General features: G+C 38.4%; 1 protein-coding gene across 1 annotated transcript in view; it reads left to right on the top strand.

The window, feature by feature from the left end:
• The first annotated feature begins 7,291 nt into the window (after positions 1-7,291).
• The window catches only part of LOC121423923 (P-selectin-like), a 30,329-nt gene continuing 13,581 nt past the window's right edge, over positions 7,292-24,039 (top strand). Inside the window, exons 1-4 of the mRNA XM_041619472.1 lie at positions 7,292-7,341; positions 9,897-10,064; positions 20,207-20,313; positions 22,760-22,892. The gene's annotated coding sequence lies outside the window, so the exon portion shown is untranslated. The remainder of the gene's footprint in view (positions 7,342-9,896; positions 10,065-20,206; positions 20,314-22,759; positions 22,893-24,039) is intronic.

Raw genomic sequence — 24,039 nt, 5'->3', positions numbered from 1 at the left:
CATTTAGGGTCAATGAACTTAGACCATGTTGGAGGAATCAACATCGAAATCTTAACCTGAGGTTAAGTTTTTGAAATGTCATCATAACTTAGAAAATATATGGACCTAGTTCATGAAACTTGGACATAAGGTTAATCAAGTATCACTGAACATCCTGCATGAGTTTCACGTCACATGACCAAGGTCAAAGGTCATTTAGGGTCAATGAACTTTGGCCGAATTGGGGATATCTGTTGAATTCCCATCATAACTTTGAAAGTTTATGGATCTGATTAATGAAACTTGGACATAATAGTAATCAAGCATCACTGAACATTTTGTGCAAGTTTCAGGTCTCAGGATTAAGGTCAAAGGTCATTTAGGGTCAATGAACTTTGGCCGAATCGGGGTATCTGTTGAATTACCATCATAACTTTGAAAGTTTATTGGTCTAGTTCATTGAACTTGGACATTAGAGTAATCAAGTATCACTGAACATCCTGTGCTCATTTCAGGTCACATGACTAAGGTCAAAGGTCAATGAACTTTGGCCGAATTGGGTGTATCTGTTGAATTACCATCATAACAATGTTTATGGATCTGATTCATGAAACTTGTACATAAGAGTAATCAAGTATCACTGAACATCCTGTGCGAGTTTCAGGTCACATGATCAAGGTCAAAGGTCATGTAAGGTCAATGAACTTTGGCCATGTTGGGGTTTTTTGTTGAATAACCATCATATCTCTGTAAGTTTATTGGTCTAGTTCATAAAAAGTGGTCTAGTTCATTAAACTTGGACATAAGAGTAACCATGTATCACTGAACATCTTGTGCGAGTTAGAGTAGTATTCATAGTCAGCACTGCTGCTATATTGAACCGCGTGATGCAGGTGAGACGGCCAGAGGCATTCCACTTGTTTATGTTTTAGCTACAGGTAGCATTCCTTGAAATTTTCTGAAAATGTGAAAGAAAAATTATTTCCTTATTTGAGGTTCAAATGAACTGAAAGACTATTGATATGACAATTTTGGATGATTGCAAACCTTTATTTTTGAGTAAAGGCCAAATTAGTTTCAAATCGTGGCCAGTCGTACGATTGGTATGACGTCATTACGACTAAACATTGAATTCACTTTTTTATGTAAAGGATGATAGCAGTCACAGATTTAATCTTTGAATGAACATCATGGGTACTCGCACGCTGATTTAGAACATTATACTGTAAGATATTCCATGTCTCAATATCAGCATCAAATTCTACAATGTTTTATTCCAAAATCTGGTCGCAGACCAATCGTTAGGTGTGCGGTGGCCTTGAGTAATTTTTGTCGAATCCTTTTACGGTTTCAACTATATTATTCATAACTATTGAACCGAAATAGAGGGGAAAAGGTGGCATTATTCTAATAGGATTTTATGTGAACTTTCTATCTAAATGACTCATTCCAGGTATATTGGCTTTTTTCTTCTTTCATTGTATTCGATTGCTGCTCAGATGTACGTGTATATTATGTAATATGAACTCTATCGGTTATTTATTATAAGAAATATTGTTTATGATTGCTGTCAACGCAACAATGTACTGTATGTAATAATAAAGACGTGTTACGAGATCATAATTGTCCTTGTGTAATTGGTGGAGATTTTGCTTTAATGTCAAAGAGAATTTCATTTCTAAATAATGCTATTGTGAGGGTAGTTGTGGTCGGGGTGTGGAAATGATAAATGATGATGTCGACGATTATGATGACAGTTCAAAAAGTGACATAAGGGAGTTTTGGGCGCACAGAATGCTTTCAAGAACATAAAAAATAGAAAATGCATTGTCTAATGCCCTTCAGGACAACGAGCAACCAAGAAGTCCTTGTTGAAACCTCGTTGAATCAAAACAGCAGTTTCGTCCCGAAATATGGACAAACGACTTTTTTTTTTACTTGCAATTTTTCGTCAGCTCCGAAGATGAGACGAAACTGCTCTTCCGATTCACCAATTTTTCGACAAAGACCTCCTAGGCAGCTCCCTCTGTAGTTTTAACAGGCATTTACAATACGTTTATACTGCATGTCCGTCGTGCGTGGCGGAGCAAAAACATCCCATAGTCTAGTCTATTAGCGTCAAAAAATACCCTACTTGTGGACCAAGTGGACAAAAGCAGGATTTCTTTTATCCAAACCTTTGTTAATGTATAAGAATTAAAAATAATTAAAAATAGGATATGCTCCAAAAAATCTGGCTGCAGGAACAGGGGAAGAAATGAGTAAAAGTGTCAGAATTAATGAGTTTAAAGTGGTCTGATATTCGGGGGGGGGGGGGGGTGGTGAACTTAAATACAGCCTGAATATCATTAAAACAAGCATACCTTGCAAGTTTTCAATTCAGATATCCTGTTCCTCATTAGATTGTAAGATCTCATCCTTGCTGATCTGCATGGTCCACAAGATTGCACTTCTGACTGGGCGTGAACGGCTAAGAATTTGGTCCAATGGGATCTGCAATTAATATTTTACAGTTTTAGGGGCAATAAACAAAATTACTCTTTTTAAATAAGATTTTTAAAATGTCCAGGTGCCCATTTATTGGGCCAATTAATATTCCGAACTAGAAAAAAGGATGATCTGGACCAAAAACTGCATTATCTCTATAATGTTTCGCAGACAAGCATACCTGAAAAATAAAATGATTCCCATATGGCTGCAGCTCTATAGCCGAATCAGGACTCGGTCTGCTGGGGCCTAGTATTTGCTAAAGAACCACATTACATTTGATTTAAGTAAATGAAAGTGATAAGAACGTTTTCGGAATACTACCCCATCCTCTACAGGGCATCCTGTACATAGAGACTTGATTTAGGCATAGATCTAGACCTATATCTTTATTGATCTATATCTAGACATTTAATTTGAAAAGCCAACCTAAATCAAGTCTATTTCAACACTGATTATTCTGTTAGAAAAATTTCCAAAATGATTTTATTTAGAATTATGCTTATTCATATGAAAATAAAATAACGTGGACGGACTTTTTAGGCCTATTTTTATGCCTAAACTTCAAGCTTGAATTTTGGGCCTAGTCCGTCCCCAATATTTCCTTACCCCATGACTATACATTGGCAATCTCGTCAACCGGCTATATAGCACCGGTGCACCGCGGTGGTATCCGAAGGCCGTATCCCGCTTTGACCACTGTCCCTACGTTGTACTAAATTTGAATAGGCCTACTAATAGATCGATCAGAGGTCGGAAACAGGTTCACATCTACCCATGATAATTGACAATAAAACTGAAATAGGGCTACATGCTTACTTTGGATCTAGATCCACGACAAACTATGTTATTTTTCCCACAAAAATATGTCAATCACACATTAATTTTTTTCTTTGGAATGAAATTGGAATATTGTTGGAAGTTTACGTTTATATTGCCAGTGAGATCAAAACACGAAGAATAAATTTAACTTACTTTTATTCGTGTGGAATGTCATTAATCTCGATATTGCCTGCAAGATTTTCTGCTCCAATGAAGCTCACTAAGAAATAATGATTCGAATGTTAATTCTGTAAACACAAGATAAGTCTAGCTGTTTCGTTTCAGAAACTTGATGTTCGCAGAGTCCAAAAGAACGACACTTCGCATAGGTGTCGTGGGAAATTTTGGGGGAAGGAAAACATGTTTAATGCATAAGTCATGTAAGTAGTATGAATGAAAACTTGGCATTTTAGCCAATCATAGATATATATTTTGCGTAATTTGAGATTTTGACGCCGTTTCTTGAATAAAACAATTACCCTCCTAATCCGACCGTTAAATTTGCCACGGCAGCCATCTTGGCTCATGTACAAAACCTATGAAAAATTAAAACGTGCGAAAAGAGTTCCCTATCTAGCTGCCTTTGGGATCTATGTGCTCCTATATGCCTACTCGTATTATAAGGTTTAAATAACTCTGCTTTTCTGGCAGATAAACATTTTTTCTAAAGAAAACTCTGTTTATCTCAGATAAACTTAGCTAGTTTATCACTCGACAAACTCAGTTTATCATTAATGCTATTCTTGAGAACATCCATTTGGGTAAAATTTGAAGCTCCCCAGCAAAAAAATTAAGCATGGACCCATGTTCATTTTTGCATATTTGGAATATTCAGGTGCTAAAGTATCTATGAGCAAAGTTTTGTGGAAATGACATGCATTTTACTTCAAATGTGGAAAGCCCTTAAATTGGTAGAAATAATTGATCTGATTTCTTTCAAAGGGCGATGTTATGAGCGTCTGAAAAACATCCTAACTTCGTACGCGATTATAGGTTTGAGCTGGTTCGTAAAATCACTGACGAAATAGGCGGGCTGTGTTTTCTAGCTATTTTATTGGTAGAAATAATTGATCTGATTTCTTTCAAAGCGCAATGTTATGAGCGTCTGAAAAACATCCAAACTTCGTACGCCGCGCGATTTGAGGTTTGAGCTATAAAATCACTGACGAAATGGAATGCACGTAGGCTATTCTAAATGTGATAAATATCATATTCCGAATTTCGGGTGAAAGGTTTTTATCAAAACTTAAAATAGAATCAAAAGGAAGGTTTACATGATCAAGGAAATGATATGCATTTGGTATATTACAGGCCCGATATACGTACATGCTGGTAGGTCTATATAAAAATAATTTTCATAGATTTCTTTTATTACCAAGTGGAGATCAGGAACATGACTGTGAGAGCATTTTATGATAGAGTTGTGTTTCATCCACGACCAAATCATATGCATATTTCTGTGATTTCCTCATCACACCGAGGCGCAATCAATGTGCTTGGACGGGGAGCGTGTGCTGCAAGAGTCGCCGCCGGAGTTATGGCGGGAAGGAATCCCAGACGATCGACCGAGATGAGATTAACTCCTGTGCCGATCGTGTCACCAAACTCTCTCTGTGTATTATTACTCTTCTTGGGTTGGTTCCTTTGCCCAGCGCATTCTGTGTCAGGACTAAGAGTGCCGACTACATGCTCTGTCACGTCAAACTCAGAGGTAGGGCCCTTTTATTGATCTCTTCTCGTCAATTTACCTTGGGAAGCAGGCCCGGGGGGGGGGGGGGCACTTACATTGACGAGTGGATACCATGCGCGACCAAAAAAACACGTAAAAAGGATGTCTTTTTTACGATAGGGCACGTTACGTACGTAACGTGATAAGGGTGTCAAAAACACAAAAATAATGAAAAAAGGGTATCTATTTCGCTAGGAAAATTACGTGTTTAGGGTCGAATTTGCGGGGATGATAAAATAAAATTAAAATGTTTTATAAAGGATGTCCTTTTTGCCCCAACACTTCGTGTTTAGAGTCCGATTTGCGCGAGATGTAGAAGCTGGGGTCGTACTAAACAAAATAAGGTAAAGCCGATGACCGAAGGACCCGTAACAATAAAACATTCCTATACTTGTTTAGGGGTTCATTTCAGGGAATATTTGCCAAGAGTATCGTTTTATTTCCAATACTTGTTAAGGGTAGGGTTTCACACGCCAATACTTGTTAAGGGGTGCATTTTCAGAATTTGGAAATTACGTGTTTAGGGTGCTTTTCGAGACCCCATGGTCGCGCATGGTATCCACTCGTGAATGGAAGTGCCCCCCGGGGAAGCAGGGTACAAATTACCTCCAACATTTCCCTTGGGGGTGCTGCGTGTATTATTCTCCATAGGTAGCACCCCCTCAATTCTGGTAGATGTTTGGAGAAATGTAAGCAAAATTGGCCTATATGTTGTAGTGAAATCCTTTAAATTGACCGCTATTTTGTAATGAGACTTTTTTTTTGTTTGCTTGTCAGATTTCCCGCAACCAAAATGATCATTTTGCAGTTAAACCCACCTTTTTTGCTTCCTTGTCAAATTTGAGGACCACAAGAAAATAAAAAAATCGTTCCCATGGCCCTCAATTATGGGTCAAATTTTTTAAAGACTTGCTTTACTACTACCATGCAAAGGCACAATATCTATAAAGAAATTTCCAATCAGCCAAGCAAATTGAAGGATTTCAGTAGCTTTTATGATATGGTATTTATTAGGTCATGCACCGCAGTAAAAAATACTGAACTGCACTTGGATATACAATATATTATTAAAATGTGTGCAGTGTCTAACCTTGGTAATATTTATATTGTTAAAATTGCTTGACTCATTGATACTGCAATACAATCTTTCCGTATACAAATTTGAAATATCCAAGATTAAAAGTAATTTAAGAGGAGGAAAAGGTGGAAAGGAATGTGAATAAAAAGAAAAAGGGGAGAAAGAAGAAAAAAAAGAATGAGTAGAAGAAGAATAGGAGGGGGGGGGGGAGATAGGAGGAAGATGATGAAGGAAATGAAGTAGAAAAAAGATTAAAGGACAATTCCACCCCCAAAAAAGTTGATTTGAATAAGAAGAGAAAAATCCAACAAGCATAACATTGAAAATTTCATCAAAATCGGATGTAGGACAAGAAAGTTATGGCATTGTAAAGCTTTGCTTTATTTCACAAAACAGTCATAATTATGCACATCCTGGTTGGTATGCAAATGAGGGAACTGACTGACATCACTCACTCACTATTTCTTTTGTATTTTATTACATGAAATGTGAAATATTCTAATTTTCTCCCCATTGTCCTGTGAAACAAATTTTTATTTCTCCCTGAATATGTGGAATTACCATAGTTTTAACATTTTATGGTTCAGTAAAGTTGGTCCTTATTGTCAAATCTGTAAAAATCGAAATATTGCATAATTCAAACAATAAAAAAGAGAAATAGTGAGTGAAGGACATCATCGATTCTCTCATTTGCACGAGGCAAAATTGTGAATATATTTATGTTGTGAAAAATAGCCAAACTTCAAAACGTCATAACTTTCTTATATTTTACATCCAATTTTAGTGAAATTTTCAGTGTTATGCCAGTTTAATTCTTCTCTATTTATTCAAATAAATACATTTCTGGGGTGGACTTGACGTTTAAGAAGAGGAAGAGGAGAAGAGAAATAAAAGGAAGGACGAACAGAATAGAACAGATAAAAGTATAGAGTAAATAGGAGAGAGAGGGGTCAGACAGAGGAATGGAAAGAAAGGGGGAGTTATATTTATAATATTGCCCAGTAGCGTTACGATTCGTCGTGTGTTTTGCACAGCACAAGGCATTGAGCTTTGTGTTTGTCTCCCTCATGTGTTGTTATTAGGTGGTCTGTCATGAATATGACAGATTCTGCTGATTCTAAATAAATAAATAAAATAAAACCTTCTGCCAACATGTTTTCAACACCATCTTGATTAAATTCATTCTTTCAGACGGACAACCAGAGAAACGTGTCATGTAAAATTAAGAAACAGCTTTTTCATTCCGGTGAGTATTTGCAAATGTATATTCTCTTTCTCTCTTTCTTGTTTTATAAGAATAGTATTTCTCGATAAGAAAAGAAAAAAAAATTAAGAATAAGAGGAAGAAGAAGAAACGATCTTGGTGACTAAGCGCCTAGAGAGGAGAGAGAGTACATTATTGTATTGTATAATATGTGCCTTATTTCTTATAATATGCCCTCTCACGAACGTGTACTGGGCCCCTTTCATCCGAGGAGGACCCGTTGTAGGTGTTACCAAGTGTCCTCTCTCATATAACTGCAATCCCCCCAAAACAAATTCCCCTGACGTGTTCTGTGCCCTTTTTATGTGTGAACAAGTGCCATATTTCGTATCAGTGCCAAATTTTACCAAAAAATTCCCCCTCACAAACGTGCTCTGTGCCCCTTTCATCACCTGTAAAGGACCAGTGTCTGAGCAGTGCTCCCTTGCCTTCTTGTAAGTACCCTTTCTCGGATCAGTGACATGGTGGTTAATGGGCGTTGATCGGGGGGGGGGGGCACCGCACCCCACTTTTTGAATCACTGAAAAGTGCCCTTTTTACTCAAGAAAAATGCCCTCTCACGAACGTGTACTGGGCCCCTTTCATCCGAGGAGGACCCGTTGGAGGTGTTACCAAGTGTCCTCTGTGAGCAGTGCTCCCTTGCCTTCTTGTAAGTACCCTTTTTCGGATCAGTGCCCCCTTTTAACCAAGGAAAGTGCCCCTTACGATTATGTCCTTTGCCCCTTTCACCTGGGAAGCATCGTATTTATGCCGTTAGCAAGTGCCCCTTTGCCTTTTCATAGTTGCCCTTTCTCGTATCAGTGCCCCCTTTTACCTATGAAAAGTGCCCCATGAACCTGTTTTGTACCATTTTCACCAGAGAAGGATCCTATTTATGCCGTTAGCAAGTGCCCATTTGCCTTCTTATAGGTGCCTGTTCCTTATATCAGATAAGTTGTCCTAAAAAACTATTCTTTTCATGCCCGACGAGCGCCCGGTTTTCTTTATTTAGCGCCGTTCTGCTTCCTTCTTTAAGTGCATAATGAATATAAAAATAATTGTACGTGCCTTAGGTTTCATGAGACATGTAAGTGGGGGTAGATAAGTAATATTTTCTTTGTTTCAAGATCATGGCCGTACGCAGCGGGGGGGGGGGGGGTGGGGGGGGGGGGGGGGTAGTTACCACCTCGAAATTTAGAAAACCCACCTGCAGATTTTCGCAGAATTCAACAAAAGCATGCACAAAATTCATTAATTTCATTTAACAAAATCCAAAAGTGCCTCACTGATAAGCTTGGTCGCTCGCTCCCTTGCTTTCGAGTTTTCTATGCGTGCTTCCCCCAGCGAAAAGAAATCTGCATATGACCATGGTTAAGATAGTGCCCTTTCCGAAAGAAGTGGTGCCTCCCCCCCTGTGCCTCCCTCTTTAAATTCGCTCTGCCGCACCTGTGGTGGTTTTATATTTAATGAGACAAGCACCAAATTGATATCTCGATTATTTCTTTGGAATTGTGGTTTTCATTTAATCCACAAAAACAGCAATAAGCCCGCTAACGACATGCTAATGCATTCAATGTAGAAGTGCAACAAATACCTTTATAGCGTGTTCATTGCAGTGGCGTATCTAGGGAAGGGCAAGGGGGCACGTGTCCCGGGCGTAACCTTTAGGGGGGAGCAAATAAAGAAAAAGTAAACAAAAAATGAACGAAAATGTTCAACTTTTTTGCACACAGAATAGTAAAACTTAAAGGGATGCTCCAGGCTCGAGATATGTATATCTCAATACATACAGCTGTCACAGAATAAAATTCACAGACTCTGATTAAAATGCAGAAAATTTATTTAAATCGTATAACAAAATAACGAAGTTATTGAATTAAAAAAAATGCATTATTCTGGTGAAACAGTTCTAGGCATTTAAATATCCCAAAAGAAGAAAAGTACTTTTAAAGTTGTTGAGTAATTTTTAACAAAAGCACCCATTGCTGGAAATAATCGAAGGTCTAAATAATAATAATAATAAAAAATTAGCTCGCGCTCCGCGCTCGCATGTTATATAGTCAGACCTAATGAGAAGCCTTACCTTTTGTAACAATTAAGATTTATATATATTTACTTAAAACTTCTGTCTTTAGTTAGGACAAATCCCCCCAAATAAATAAAGTTAGATTTAGGTGGCGGATCGGGGAAAATATCATTGAAAATATTTTCCGTCCTTCAAATTGATGAAAGTTATAACTGGCCCTGCGGTATGACGAAAGAAAGGGCCCCTACACACCCGGCTTCTGGAAAAGGTCCAGCGACGCCCCTGGCTTTATAGCCTCTCTGTGATTGAACCAATATCTTAGTTATTGACGTGTGCTTAAACATTATTGAAGGTAGCCCCACATTGTGAAATAGCCTTCGTGAAGACATAAAAAATGGACCTCTGTCGAAACTTTCAAAAATCTTCTAAAAACTTTGCTATTTAACTCTTAGCTCTTTATGCGCCTTGAACCCTTTACAGAGTGCAATTGGCGCTTTACAAGTCTCATTATTATTGTTGTTCGCTTTAACAGTAGGTGAATGCACCACGTCTATAGGCTCAAAGATTGCAACAGCTAGTAACCTGGCAGCTTCGGTGTTCCAGACACGGAATTGCACCCGGAATCTAGAGGACCAGTGCACCACTGTTTGTGGACGTGCAATCAAGATTACATTCGACCTGTTCAAGGAGACCAGCAGTGGTAAGAACCCATATCCGCTTCAAATGATATCATAAAAAAATACTGTAAGGTTTGATGACAAGTTTACTTGTACCAAACGCTCTTGAGGTGTGAGTATCGAACATAATGAGATGAGGCCAACTCAAAAGATGACGCAGGACACCATTCTTAGCTTTAGATTTCGTCTTTATCAAGACTTCGTCAGAAGCGTCTGAAAAAAATACAAGGAGATATAACATCCAAGTTTATCAAGTTCTACAAGTTAAGATAGGTGGTTACCCTGACTAGGAGGTCGAGATATCCCTGTCGGCCCCTTGAAAAAATACCTTTTTTAATTAAAAAAAGCTCTAAATAGCCCTTTATTCCCTTTAATTTTGTTAATATGAGCCCCCTAAATGTGCATGCAGCACCAGGTCAAGTTGGTGCTTATCTTGTTGCCCGAGTCGAGTTCTGCAAGTAAGGATAGGTGGTTACCCTGGCTAGGCCGTCGGGATATCCCTGGGGGCCCCTTGAAAAAAATACCTTTTTTGACTAAAAAAAATGCTCTAAAAAGCCCTTTATCCTTACTATAATTTGGCTAATCTTGTGTGTCCTTCCGTTTGTTTGAAGCAGCTTTTCTCCGTGGTTTTCCACTCAATCGAGCTGGAATTTTTCTAAACATGGTTAAATTGTTCACAGATTGTCATGAGGGGGGTTGTTCGTGGTATTTTGGTCGCATTATTTAAAGTTTTTTTACAATTCGTAACTTTTTGGCATTCCTTTTCGCAGCCCTGAGTATAGCTTCGAAGTATTCCCAGTCCCTTTTACCTCTCTCGGGTCAGCGAAATACAAAGCACGGTATACGGTACGTACTTACACTCATGCGCTGGCTGCATGTATATATGCATGTGTAGCGCTGCTGAAACGTAAACAACATACCGTAATCGGCCGATGTCCTCAGTGGTTACCGTACAAAATGTGGGCAGTTGTCACAAAGAGGTTAACCCTATTCTGACTTGGCTTTTTGAAAACAAGTGTTGACTGGGGATTTGCTGGGGTGAGCTACATCTAATGTTTCTGCCCAGTTTCATTAAACGGATGATATTTTTTTTAATATCACCTTTATTCAAAACAAAACAAAGGGAAGTTACAAACAATGAAAATAAGTCCAGGTTACTCGTTTTTTTAGGACGAAGTACAGGACTAATAAAAAAATACAGATACACAATATATAACATATCACAATCAAATTTACATGAAACGATTATACATGGTGATTGCAGGAAAAAAAATGAAATAGATCAAGCACACTCCCTTACAACTGAAATGAAGAGAGGATAGAGGGGAGATAGAAAGAGTGAACTGTATGAAGGGAAATAAGAGGTGGAAAAAGTGTGACGAATTGAAAGAAGGGGGGAAACAGGATAAAAGGAGAAGGCAGAAAAGGAGAACTTAGGAAAAAGAAGAAAAAGAGGAATGAGAAGAAGGGAGTGCAATACGAAGTTTTGTGAATGAGATATTGCATTACTGGCATATTTACTTCTTTACAAAAATCCCCCAATTACTTATACATCCAGACGACTAGATGAGCTGACAAGATAGCATGGATGGATGAGAAGGGAAATAGTAGAGGGAGAGAGAGAGAGGGAGAGAGAAAGAGAGGGAGTGAGAGGGAAAGTGAGAGAAGGAGAGAGGTGAGAAGAAAAAAAGGGAGAGGGAGAGAAAGATAAAAAGAGGGTTGAGAGAAAGAGAGATGGAAGAGTGGAAAGGTGAGTGGAGAAAGAGAGAAGCCTTCCCATGCAATGTGATTTATCAGTCTAAAAGAGTCATGTCTGTCCATTGCGGCTCTGCCCTAGCATTGAAGATCACGTATGACCCCACAAGAGCTAGTTTACTTATCTTGCGAAAGGTGTCCTTACATATTCTACTATTTACAAGGCGGAAAATTTTCTTAATCTGTTGTTTGTTTTCTTTAGTAATAATACCTCGACTTCCAACTTCAAAACAAATCAACTGTGTTTCACAATTGGCTGCCCTAATATCCTCATTCAGCTGTGCATATCGTTCTAGTTTCCTCACTCTAGCTCTTGGGATATTGGGCTCAAATGGTACTGTGAGCTCAGCCATCACTACTTTTGGTATATCTCTGAAGAATAGTACCAAGTCCGGCTTTTCAGTTGTCGGCATAATGTTAGGGGGAATCGTTCCCCCACCCACTCTAAAACCGGGAAGATCTGCAAATATTGTCACGGGAATCATGTTTTCTTCTGCTATTCTTTTCAGTTCATTTACAATATGACGCAATATGCTGTTGTGTCTATACGTAAACCGGCCCTGATCAAGGGCTATCGGGCAGGAATTTAGAATATGCACAAGTGAACCTCTACATCTACACAAGCTACATGCTTCATTAAGTTTCTTGCCCCACAATTTCAAGTTTTCTGGAGTTGGGAGACAGTCGATTGCTGCCCGGGTTGCAAAACTTAAGAGACCTTTTGGGAGACCATACATGATCCCTTTCCATGTGAGGTCACTCTCTTCCTCCTCTAACAATTGTAAAAGATTGCCTTGTTTAGCGAGAGAAGATATACGGTCAGACCATTTCTCATGTTTGTTCTCTAATATAACACTCTTCAGAACCCTTTTCACTACTTTCCATGTTCTGCCATTGAGATTCAGTAACATTTTCTGTTGCATTGATCATTTCCATAGATTTTTTAACACCGAAGTTTTTTTTGTTTAGACACCCACTTGCTCTCTCTGTTAACTTTAGACATTACCGCATGTTTCACTTTTGTATCCCCTTTTGATAGTGTTGATGCTAGTGATAAAGTATGGCATTGTAGGTAATCCTATATTTTAACAGATTTTTAATCCTATATTTTAACAGATTGGGCTACCTGCTACTCAACGCTCCAAAATCAAACTGTGCCAGTGCTCTGTTGTACACAGTTGAACAGTGCATGGTTAGTATTTTGACGTAAAATGTAATATTTATATTGAATGATTGATGCCGCAGTAAATCTAAATTTCAACATTATGATGAAATTGTTTGGTTGAGTCAGATAATCAACTCAGCTAGTGCTAAGTTCCAAAACCCAAAATTAAAATTGTCTTAAATAGATTTGCTATTAACCCTTTTATTTAAAGGCAAATTTGATCAGATTTTCTTCTGCAAATTGGCAACACTGGCATTTTTTTTGCTACACATATTTTGTTTGACATGTATTCTACAAAACTCTGTTGTACATATGTAGATGTTTATTAAAAATGTAGATATGAATAATACAGTGTAAAAATGGTTTATCGCTTCAACAGCCAATACCGTGTATAACAGACATACGGGACCTTATGCATTATGCCATCTCAAATATGATCTTTTCATCTGTATACTGTTGTAGCATATCTTGCCTTTAATTAACATGATATTTTTATGAAAAAAGACATAATCTAACATACACGTATCAATATTGTTATTTATTTGAATGAAATTATAATCAGTGAAGATGCCCATATAACTTTTAAAAGACACAATAATTCCATACTACATTTACAGTGTACTTTCTAAGATTTTTATCAATTATTTCAATGCATAACTATTTGATCCACCAGTAAAAAAAAGATATCTAAAACCTCTAAAAAAAAATTAAAATGCCCATGTAAGCCATACAAATCTTATCTTTTTATCACAATTAACATCTAAAACCTTTTCTCTCTCTCTCTCTCTCTATCTCGCTCTTTTGTATTCTTTAATTTCTCTATCTCTCTCTTCATCTCTCCATCTCTGATTTTCCCACTGTCTCTCTAATTTTCCCCACTATCTCTCTCATTCATTTTCCCCGTGTGGGTCTCTTTCATTTTCCCCTCTGTCTCTAATTTTTCCCATTCTCTGTCTCTCATTTTCCTCACTGTCTGTCTGACTCATTTTTCCCACCACTGTAATTTGTCTCACTCATTTTATCACCCCCCCCCCTTTCTCTCACTCTCACTTCTTTTCGACATCCTGCCATACTTGAGCAACCTTTAATTTAAAAATTACAAACAACTGCAGTCTAATGTGCATTGTAAGGTACATGTGCAATATACTTACATATTTATTTCCGACCCAATACATGTAATCATAACATTTCTATATCACAATAATTGCCTCTTGACTGCTTACTGAATACACCGTGTTCTAATACATTTTTCCATTTTATAGTTAGATTTGGATTTCACTCTGTAATGATTATTGAAGTTCTTCCTCCAGTTCAACCCAAGATGCTTAACTTAATTGAACCTCCTATCTATATTGAAAGAGAAGTCTGCTATAAATCAGTTGTCTAAATATATTTCATCAATAAACTGCTCGGCTTTCAGTGTAAATAGGCAGTCTAGCTGTACATACAAGAATGTCACCCCCTCCCCTCCCCCCACACACTTTGATAAAAGAAAAATGACTCCTACCCCCTGTGCTGCCATGGGTAATTGCTGCTAGTTCCGTATAATTTGAAATGTTAATTTGAGCCCCTTAATGTGCATGCGCCGGGTCAAGCTGGTGTTTATCTTGTTGCCCGAGTCGAGTTGTCCAAGTTTACCCTGGCAAGGCTGTCGGGTTTTCCTTAATTTTTTAATGCCGAATGTTGAATATTGGTCCAACTTCACACGCGTTTGAATATCGAACCTGAATATCAAGCCAACTTCACAGTTTGAATATCGAACATCGAATATCCAACCAACTTCCTGCCGGTTTGTAGAGGGCGCTCTTTAATATACATGAAGGAAGGAGAATTCGGCTTAGAGACGAGCGGAAATGGTATTTCGATATGCCTGTAGGTTGTACAAAAAACGAAATCACGGTGCAGGAAGTGGAAAAGGGAGTCTCTGATTTCGTCTTCGCTGTTTGTGTTTTTCCAAACGGAATCACAGAGCAGAAAGCGTGTTCTGATTTTGTTTTTGATGCATGAAAACACAAGTCACAGAGCGAAAATCGTGTTCTGGTTTTGTTTTTGATACTTTAAAACACAAATATAAAATGAGAAATCAGAGAGAGCCCAAAAGCGTTTCTGATTTCAATATTCTGTTTTTGATCAACAAAAACGAAATCACAGCACGTTTTATTTCCACGCTGTGATTTCGTTTTCTGTTTTCAAAGACCGGACCACGTACTGATTTCCGTTTTCGCTGTACGCTGAACGGGTATGAAAAACGAATTATACATTAGTACCCTGATTCTAGAGGTGTGGTATTGGCTGTTGCTATTTCTTCTTCTCTGAGGTAGATCTGAATCATTGGTATCATGACGAGAGTAACTCTGCTCTTGACCATCTTTAACCTTGTCTGCATAAGATACAAACTGTGTCGGCATGTCGTTAATCTCTCTTGCTGTATCTCGTTCAGTTTTTGATGTTACATAACTTGTTTGGGCTGGCCATTGATCATTATAGTTGACAGCACTTTGCCTTCTTTCATTTGAGTGAAACTTGGAGTTTTGACTCTTCATGTTATTATCATGATTCATTCCTTTGCTGACATATGGATGGTTTGGTTTCCTTATGATGAATTCTGGGTGTTTCTTTTTCACACTGAACGGAGGTTGTGCCTGAATACTAGTATCATAGTTAGAAGCATTGTCTGAGCTGGTATCGACAGGTAAGAAGCATTCATCAATCAAAGGAGAAAATGAGTTCCTGGTGGGTATTCTATCTCTTGTATTAGATGTGTTCCTTTTCATCTGACATTTAGGCTCATTTCTGACTCTAGAAGTTGACTTTGAAGTATGTTGCAGGGGAGGATTCTCATTCATCATAAGACCAACTCCTTGTTGAAGGCACTGTGCATATATGAAGTCGAGTTGAAGTTGTAAGTCATACACTGTATCATCCCGATCCTTTACAGCCTTCTCTAATTTATGAATGTAGTGATCTTTCTGTTTAAGTAGATTCTGATCATTAAAACGCAGATCTTGTAACTGCTTGATTTCTCTGGTAGACTCCCCCATCTGCCTGTGAAGACTCTCATTTTCGCTAATGGTCAGGCTAGTAAGTGATCTCTGAACTTTGAGGTCTTCTCTCAATCGATCCTTTTCTTTCTTCATTTTGAAACAATGAGTGCAGGGACCTGTAGAATCCAAAGAGTCTTGACTTTGATTGACATTATTTCTCTTCTTGAGTAATTTTCCCCCTTCTGGCTCTAACTGCTCTACTGGAGAAATGATGGAGGGGGACTGGTCAGCAGTAGGAACTGGGTCAGGAGTACAAGATTTTTCTTCCAAAACCTCTGGAGTCTCCATGCTCAAGGTTGGAGGATTCACAATACTACAGGAGGAGCAGATAATCGAGTCGTCATTAACTGCTCTGGTAGGGAGGCAATGAAGGTGAAACCACTTGCAGCAATCTTGACATTCAACAGAGTTTTCTGAATTTGGTGTATTGCAAATAGCACAGTTTTCTTCTTGAGAAACCTGACTTTCATGAGATGGTGTAGACAGCTTCATATGTATATCTTCCTGGAATCTGCAATCTGGACAGATGAAATCAATATCATCCATACCTAGAAGATGGGTCAAGTCTTGTCGAGACAAGATTGTGCATTCAAAATGTAGCCATCTGTTGCAGGAGGCACAAAGAATAGTCTCTGTACAGGCATGAGTTTCGCAAACTGGACATGTACATGTAGCCTTTCCTTTTCTTTTGCAGTCGCACCCATTGCGCTTCATGGGAGTCATTTTGGAGAGCAGGTCGAGTCTCCTTTTAATCTCTTCTAGAGTTGATTTCACATCAGTCATGTCCACTTGAAGATCAGAAGCATCCATGTTAATGATTTTTGATAACAGCTCTGGAATCAGCTGTGTCTGCTTTCCTCTTACTTGTAACTTGCTAGTTGCTCCGAAGAAAGTGATGGTTAATTTCTTCTGTTTGCCTCGCTTCCCATTAACGAGTTTTTTGTAAGTTTCGATGGTATTCTTTGCAATCCCTTTGCTATCAACCCCTTGTGTTAGAACTGACACACGTTGTGGGTTGATGCCCCCTTTCTGGGTTGAAGCAAGGATGGCTAGATTCTGAAGATTCTCAAATAGTGGGTGTGGTAGGGTAACTGCAATTTGTTTTTCACCATTCCGAGTAAAACTATCCATATTCATATCACTTAGAATACAGGAAGCCATGGTCATATCATAAATTCAACAAATTTATCAGAACAGATGAAAGAAATTCAACGAAGTAGGAAGAAACACAATATTTACAACAACAAAACCAATAATCAATAAGATTAAGAATAAGATTCTATTTCTAATATCAAAATGAGCTGTAGCTGCAGGATAGGTGAGAAAAAAGGCTGGATAATGAATAAAATAATAGGATGATGGCGATGGTGATGAAAAATCATAGAATAAAAATTGAAGGATGTAAGGTGAGAACGTTGAAAAATCTTCCACCTCACTGACAACAATATAATAAGTGTTTTCAAGATGAAGTTTAGCGAAGTAGGGTGTAACGTTAGGCAGTTAATAATAAGCAGTGTGACGAAAATAAATAGGCGATGAGTGCAAACGAAAAGGATGAAATTGAAGGGATGGAGGATGAATACGGATGACCGAAAAGAAAGGATGATAAGCGTTAGACAATACTAGCATTAGCAAATGATTTGAAGGATGAAGGGTGACAAAAATCATAAGTCATAGAGAGTGAATAGAGACAGAGTCTGAAGATTTGCTAATAATATTGTTTTATGTACTCACTCCCCTGTGTCTTACTCATGTGATGAACTCGAGTCTGATGATGGCAACCGATGTTTTCATTTTGCATTTTTGCCACTTTCGTTAAGAAAGAGATAAGATACGGTAGGCATCCGACTTTACTACCACAATAGTCTGTAATTACAGGTATGTCTTCTTCATTCATATAATTATTATTTTAATCGAATTAATTGTTATTTATTAATTAATTAATTTATCTATTCATTCATCTATCTATTGAGATTGGGGAATATATTCAACTTGATGACCCCCTTTTCCCCCTTCCACGACGGGGAAAACATGAATAAAAATATTGTTTGTCCCCCTATTGATGAAAGCTGGTAAAAATTTGATTAAGGAGAATGAGGAACTCTACTATAACTCATGGTCGCCGGACGTCGATAATTGGTACCAATATTTTTTGGTAATTAGGGCTTCAAAACCCCCAATCGAAAAGGCCTATCGGAGCCATAGACCCAATAATAAAAATGATTTTTATGCACTCTTCAACATGTAGGCAAATTGTAAATAGGATATGGATCTCACTCTCCATTTTTCCGCTTCAGACCTACAAACCGGACAATCTAAGCTCTTTTAAAAAGTGATTAATGCGAGTTCATGCGCGAGCTGCAAATAGTTTAGGGAGTGTCTATCATGAAGAGAGTACGTATGCTTTAACAAAGCAACGAAAACTCAAAACGCGAGCAGACAATATTCTTTGCATATTGACCTTAAAATGGAATATTTAAAGCCTCATGTTAACATCTTAGGAAGATTATTATCTAAATGTAGAGGCAATGCGAGCGCGAAGCGCGAGCAATTTTTTCGTCATGAAACGGTTGGTCTTTTTCCAATCATATGACATTCACTTTCATTACTCATCTTCTTTCTTTGTCTCCCATTATTTTTCCTTTTTACGCCGCCTGGGGGTATGGGGGGAGGTTAGGCTGTCGCTTCGGCCACATGGATCCGCCTATGGAAGAGCTAAAAAAATAAGTAAGAAAAAAAAAAGAAATTTGGCTTTGGTAAACATGATAGTTTCTGCTTTCTTTATTCTACACTCAGCAAAAAAAGTTCTTAGACACTTATAAAAGTTAAAAAATAGATATTTGATTAAAGGCAAATTATTGTATGTCAACATGACCAGACAATATTCCTCTTCCAGTATGACATGAAATTTTCATGTGAACAGTCATGCATGGGTGGTTAAATGCTTTAAACAATAGCAATGTCAGTAAAAGAAAATTGCAAGAAAACGATCAGCCATTCTTTCAGTTGTGAAAGTTTATGTGGCATAAATATCCATCAAACGATAAAAGCAAACTTTAAGTCAAATACCACTCTAAAAGAGAAGAGAAAGTTATCCACCTTGGATGCATCACTTTTCCACTAGAATTTTAAATCAAAGTTTATCGATGAAACAAATGTCAAATTCCAGTATCTTGGCATAAGCAAAAGAAAATTCAATATCTCGTTTGTCCACCCTGGCTCTGAATGTGTGCAGCACATCGACGTCGCATGCTTGTCACAAGTCGGCGAATTTGCTCTGGGGTGATGTCCCATTCTTCCCGGAGATAACGCCGGACATCTTGAAGAGTGTCTCCTGGTTGAATTCTTTGATTGACCGATTTTCCTAGCTGATCCGAACAATTTCTTCTCATGGCATGCATGGATGACAATGCGCACCCCCATCGAGCGAACATTGTCCAAGATTTTTGGATGACCACAATGTTCAGCTCTTGGATCCATGGCCCGCTTGTTCACCAGACATGAACCCGATTGAACATTTGTGGGATCAGCTAGGAAAATTGATCAATCAAAGAATTCAACCAGGAGACACTCTTAGAGATGTCCGGCGTTATCTCCGGGAAGAATGGGACAACATCACCCCAGAGCAAATTCGCTGACTTGTGACAAGCATGTAACATCGATGTGCTGCACTCATTCAGAGCCAGGATGGACAAACGAGATATTGAATTTTCTTTTGCTTATGCCAAGATACTGAAATTGGACATGTTTTAATCGACTAACTTTGACTGAAAATTCCAGTGGAATAGTGATGCATCCAAGGTGGATAACTTTCTCTTCACTTTTAGAGTGGTATTTGACTTTAACTTTGCTTTCATCGTTAAATGGATATTGATGCCACATAAACTTTCACAACTGAAAGAATGGCTGATCGTTTTCTTGTAAGTTTCTTTTACTGACATTGCTATTGTTTAATGCCTGTAACCAGCCATGCACTGACTGATCCATTTCTTGCAATTTTCTTTTACTGACATTGCTATTGTTTAAAGCATTTAACCACCCATGCATGACTGTTCACATGAAAATTTCATGTCATACTGGAAGAGGAGCATTGTCTGGTCATGTTGACATACAATAATTTGCCTTTAATCGAATATCTGTATGGAATATTTTAACTTTTATAAGTGTCCAAGAACTTGTTTTGCTGAGTGTATATTCACAGATGCTGATGTGACAATCAAAGTCGGAACAACCAGTCCATCTATAAATAAAAGGGGTACTCCGATAGAGTGTTGGGGGTTGACATTACACATTGGAGCTGCTGAAGGTGTAAGCAAACTTAATACATTAACGTTTTTTTGTACTTTTCTTTGTTTGCATGCACTTTTGCACCCTAATATTTTTTAAGTAAAGCATATTAGAACCTGGTGGGTGTTTCAGAAAACTGTTAATGTGTGACAAATATTTTTTTTTAAGTAAAGCGTATTCATGGTATTAGAACTTGGTGGGTGTTTCATAAAACTATTAATAAGTCTATACGAAGAACTGGCGATGTTTTCTTAAAGGTATTTTATGCGCATGAAATTTTGATTGGTGTAGATTTCCTGAGAAATGGTTACCAGCCGTTCGTAAAGTCGCTCGTAACTTACGAACAACATTCTGGAACAAACTCGTTGTCAATATGCATGCCATCCCATTCATTAAATCAGACATATTGCCTATTGTGACGTCCAAAAGAAATGTTAAACCACGGCCCCGTTTCATAAAGAATTAGAACTATCATGACTATTATACTTTGCCATTATGGCAACTACCATGGAAAAAAGGCCCAGCGTCGAGGCCCAGCGGTCAATCAAAATCAAGATTACCTTGGTAGTTGCTATAATTGCAAAGTTACAAAAATACAAGAATTGGAACTCTTTATGAAACGGGCCCCTGGATATGATTGTTATATCCTCTGATTCTAGGATTAGCAGTTTTAGTTTAATGTAACAATTTGAATGCAATAGTCTAATAGAGGTATCTAAAGATTGGCCATTTTGTATAAAGAATTTTTTTGGCTATATTTATGCAAAAGTCATTGTTAGTAAAACTGATTTACCAACAGAACGGGCAGCAGAAATAAATAGATCTAGTGTTCTGAAACAGATTTTCTGGCTCAGATGCTTATTCGATCTGGAATTTATAGCAGGGTGGGTATCTATACAGGGGCTGTTGAACGAGTTCGAATATGTGTTTGTGTGTGTGTGTGTGGGGGGGAATCACAGGTGGTTATTTTGTAAACGTTTATTAAACAAAAAATACGCGTGTGCCTGGAGGGGGGGGGGGGGGGTGGGGTGGGATGAAATTCCCCGGTTTCCGTGTTTCGCTTGGTTTGGCTAATGTATGAAGAAGTTGTAACACTGAAGGTGTAAGCAAACTTAATACATTAACTTTTTTTTACTTTTCTTTGTTTGCACGCACTTTTGCAGCGTAATATTTTTATGAAGAAGTTGTAACACAGTCATGATCGTTCCGATTATGGTAGAGTTTTTTTTCTGTGCAAAGGTCGGCGGAAACAAAATCAGGAAACTCAGAAATTAGGATATATTTGCCTATACCGTCATGGTGTTTAATACCAAAATTCCCGTGATTGGGAATAATGGGCAGGGTTCCCACATTTACGGAAAATCCTGGAAAAATTGTGGTCATGGAAAGTCAGGGAAAAGTCAGGGAATTTGGAAAGGTCATGGAATTTTGTTCAAGATAATTTTAAATTATGGGTGTTTGTGCAACGAAAATTGTACCCTGGTCAGAAACAGCCCATATACTATAATAGATGTTTATGCCATGAGTAAGGATTGGATTGGAACGGATTGCTGTGAGGGGAGGTGGAGGCCATCATGACGTGTCTGACTTTGGAAACCGTGCCAAAAAGGAAGTCACGGAATGTAGCAATTTAGTCATGGAAAAGTCATGGAAAATTCATGGAATTCTGTTTTCAAATTTCTGTTGAAACCCTGAATGGGGCCTTTACCATCGCCAAGCTTGTAACCTTCGCCAATTTTAGGATAGAAAACAAAACACCAAAGTTTGCAACTTCTGCATTAAGCCCCAGTCACATAAAGACCCGGACGACCACGGATCTGATCAGCGATGGTCCGGGGAGAGATCCGTGTTGCTGCCTTGGGCATCCTTGGTGGTCCGTGGTGGCCCGTGTTGGTCCTTGAACGTCCGGGAGGCCAACACGGCAGTTTTTGACTGTCAAAACATCCGGCGTCATCCGTGGACTGCCGGGTAGATAGGCAATCCGGGATGGTCCGTGTAGCTGACGTGTTGGTCCGTGTAGCTTCGTGTAGCTGACGTGTTGGTCCGTGAAGCTGACGTGTAGGTCCGTGTTGCTGACGTGTTGGTCCGTGTTGACGACGTGCTCTGCCGGCACGGTCCGTGTAGATCTGTGTGAAGCTGCCGTGTTGATGCCTTGTTTACAGTCATCCGGGGCAAACTATCCCGGACCTCCCCGGATCATGCCGGTATTGCCGTGTTGATCCGTAACGATCCGTGTCTATGTGTGACTGGGGCTTTAGGTGGCATAAGATTGGCATAATCATCATCTCTATATGTGATGCACCCATACATGAAAGTAAATAAATGAGTGGTGGGGGAGGACCATGCCAATTTATATGACCACAACTCTTTTTTTTCGTTCGTCTTATTTTATTTGATAATCGTTAACTTTGTATTATGATGTATTTTTCTTTACTTGAATATGATTTTTTTTTCATTTTGTCTACAGCGTGTTTATAATGCATCCATCGTCCTAGGTGATTATGAGCAGGAGCCAAATGTAGAACCAGGAAACCCGATTACAATTTGGACATTGCCAACTGGCAGGTATGATGGAGGAATCACGACAAGTATAAATTCTCGTGAGTGGTAAACCCTCACCATTTGTGATGTATCAGTCATGATTGGGCCTATTTATACTTTTTCATAATTGCTGCATAATATCATTCCTTGAACGATAACTTAATCCACATTGTGCTGCAGTAGTTTAACACCGTTTCCAGTAGCCTAACTCATGGGTTTTTGGTCCTACGCAGGCCCACAGTAAAAAAGTCCGCACCACAAGCGTTCAGTAAATGTAGCAGATCGGCACGACTTTTTACGCTGCTTTTATACGATTGCGCTGGTCTAGTGCTGATAAAAGCAGCACCAAAATAGCCCGATCATTGCAGGGGCTATTTTAGCCGGCCCCGTGATGATGATGCACAGCATTTTGGTTGAGTAAAAAGATATATGTTGTAAATTTTACGAAATGTTGCGTTGACATAGCCCATTATGGGGTAAAAAAACCCCGGCAAACATGCATGTTCCCTTTTTACCCAATATTGGGTAAAATGTTACTCAGTGTTCTTAGAGTGTATTTGATTTGATATCGTAATAGTAATTACTATTCGATAATCAGGAGTTTTTCTCCGCTCTGGTGTACATAAATCCAATTTTTGTCAAGGTAAGGCATTCATAGGCAGAGGGGGAAAGGGGGACGCGGAAGTCTTAGAAATCTGAAAGTCTTATAATCTTGGAGGGATCCAAGATCTTGTCATCAATTATCATCTCTTCTACATGATGTAGACATGATTAGATCCGAGATAATATTAGCTGATCATTTCTCCAACGAGATGTAGACATGGCGAGATCTCAATTTTTCGAGACCTTCTCATCTTTTCTATTAAACAGATGTAGACATTACGGATATCTGAAAAACTGAAAGGACAAGTCCACCCAAACAAAAAGTTGATTTGAATAAAACGAGAAAAAGCCAACTAGTGACTAGCATAACACTAAAAATTTCATCAAAATCGGATGTAGAAAGCTATGACATTTTAAAGTTTCGCTTAATTTCACAAAACTGTTATATGCACATCCTGGCTAGTAGGCAAATGAGGAGACTATGACATCATCCACTCATTGTTTCTTTTGTATTTTATTACATGAAACAATATAATTTTCTCCTCATTGTCAAGTGATACAACGATTACTTCCTCACTGAACATGTGGAATTAGCATTGTTTA

This window comes from Lytechinus variegatus, chromosome 11, assembly GCF_018143015.1.
Source record: "Lytechinus variegatus isolate NC3 chromosome 11, Lvar_3.0, whole genome shotgun sequence".
Taxonomy (NCBI): domain Eukaryota; kingdom Metazoa; phylum Echinodermata; class Echinoidea; order Temnopleuroida; family Toxopneustidae; genus Lytechinus; species Lytechinus variegatus.
Note: the sequence above shows the minus strand (reverse complement) of the source record. Positions and strands in the feature narration are given on the sequence as shown.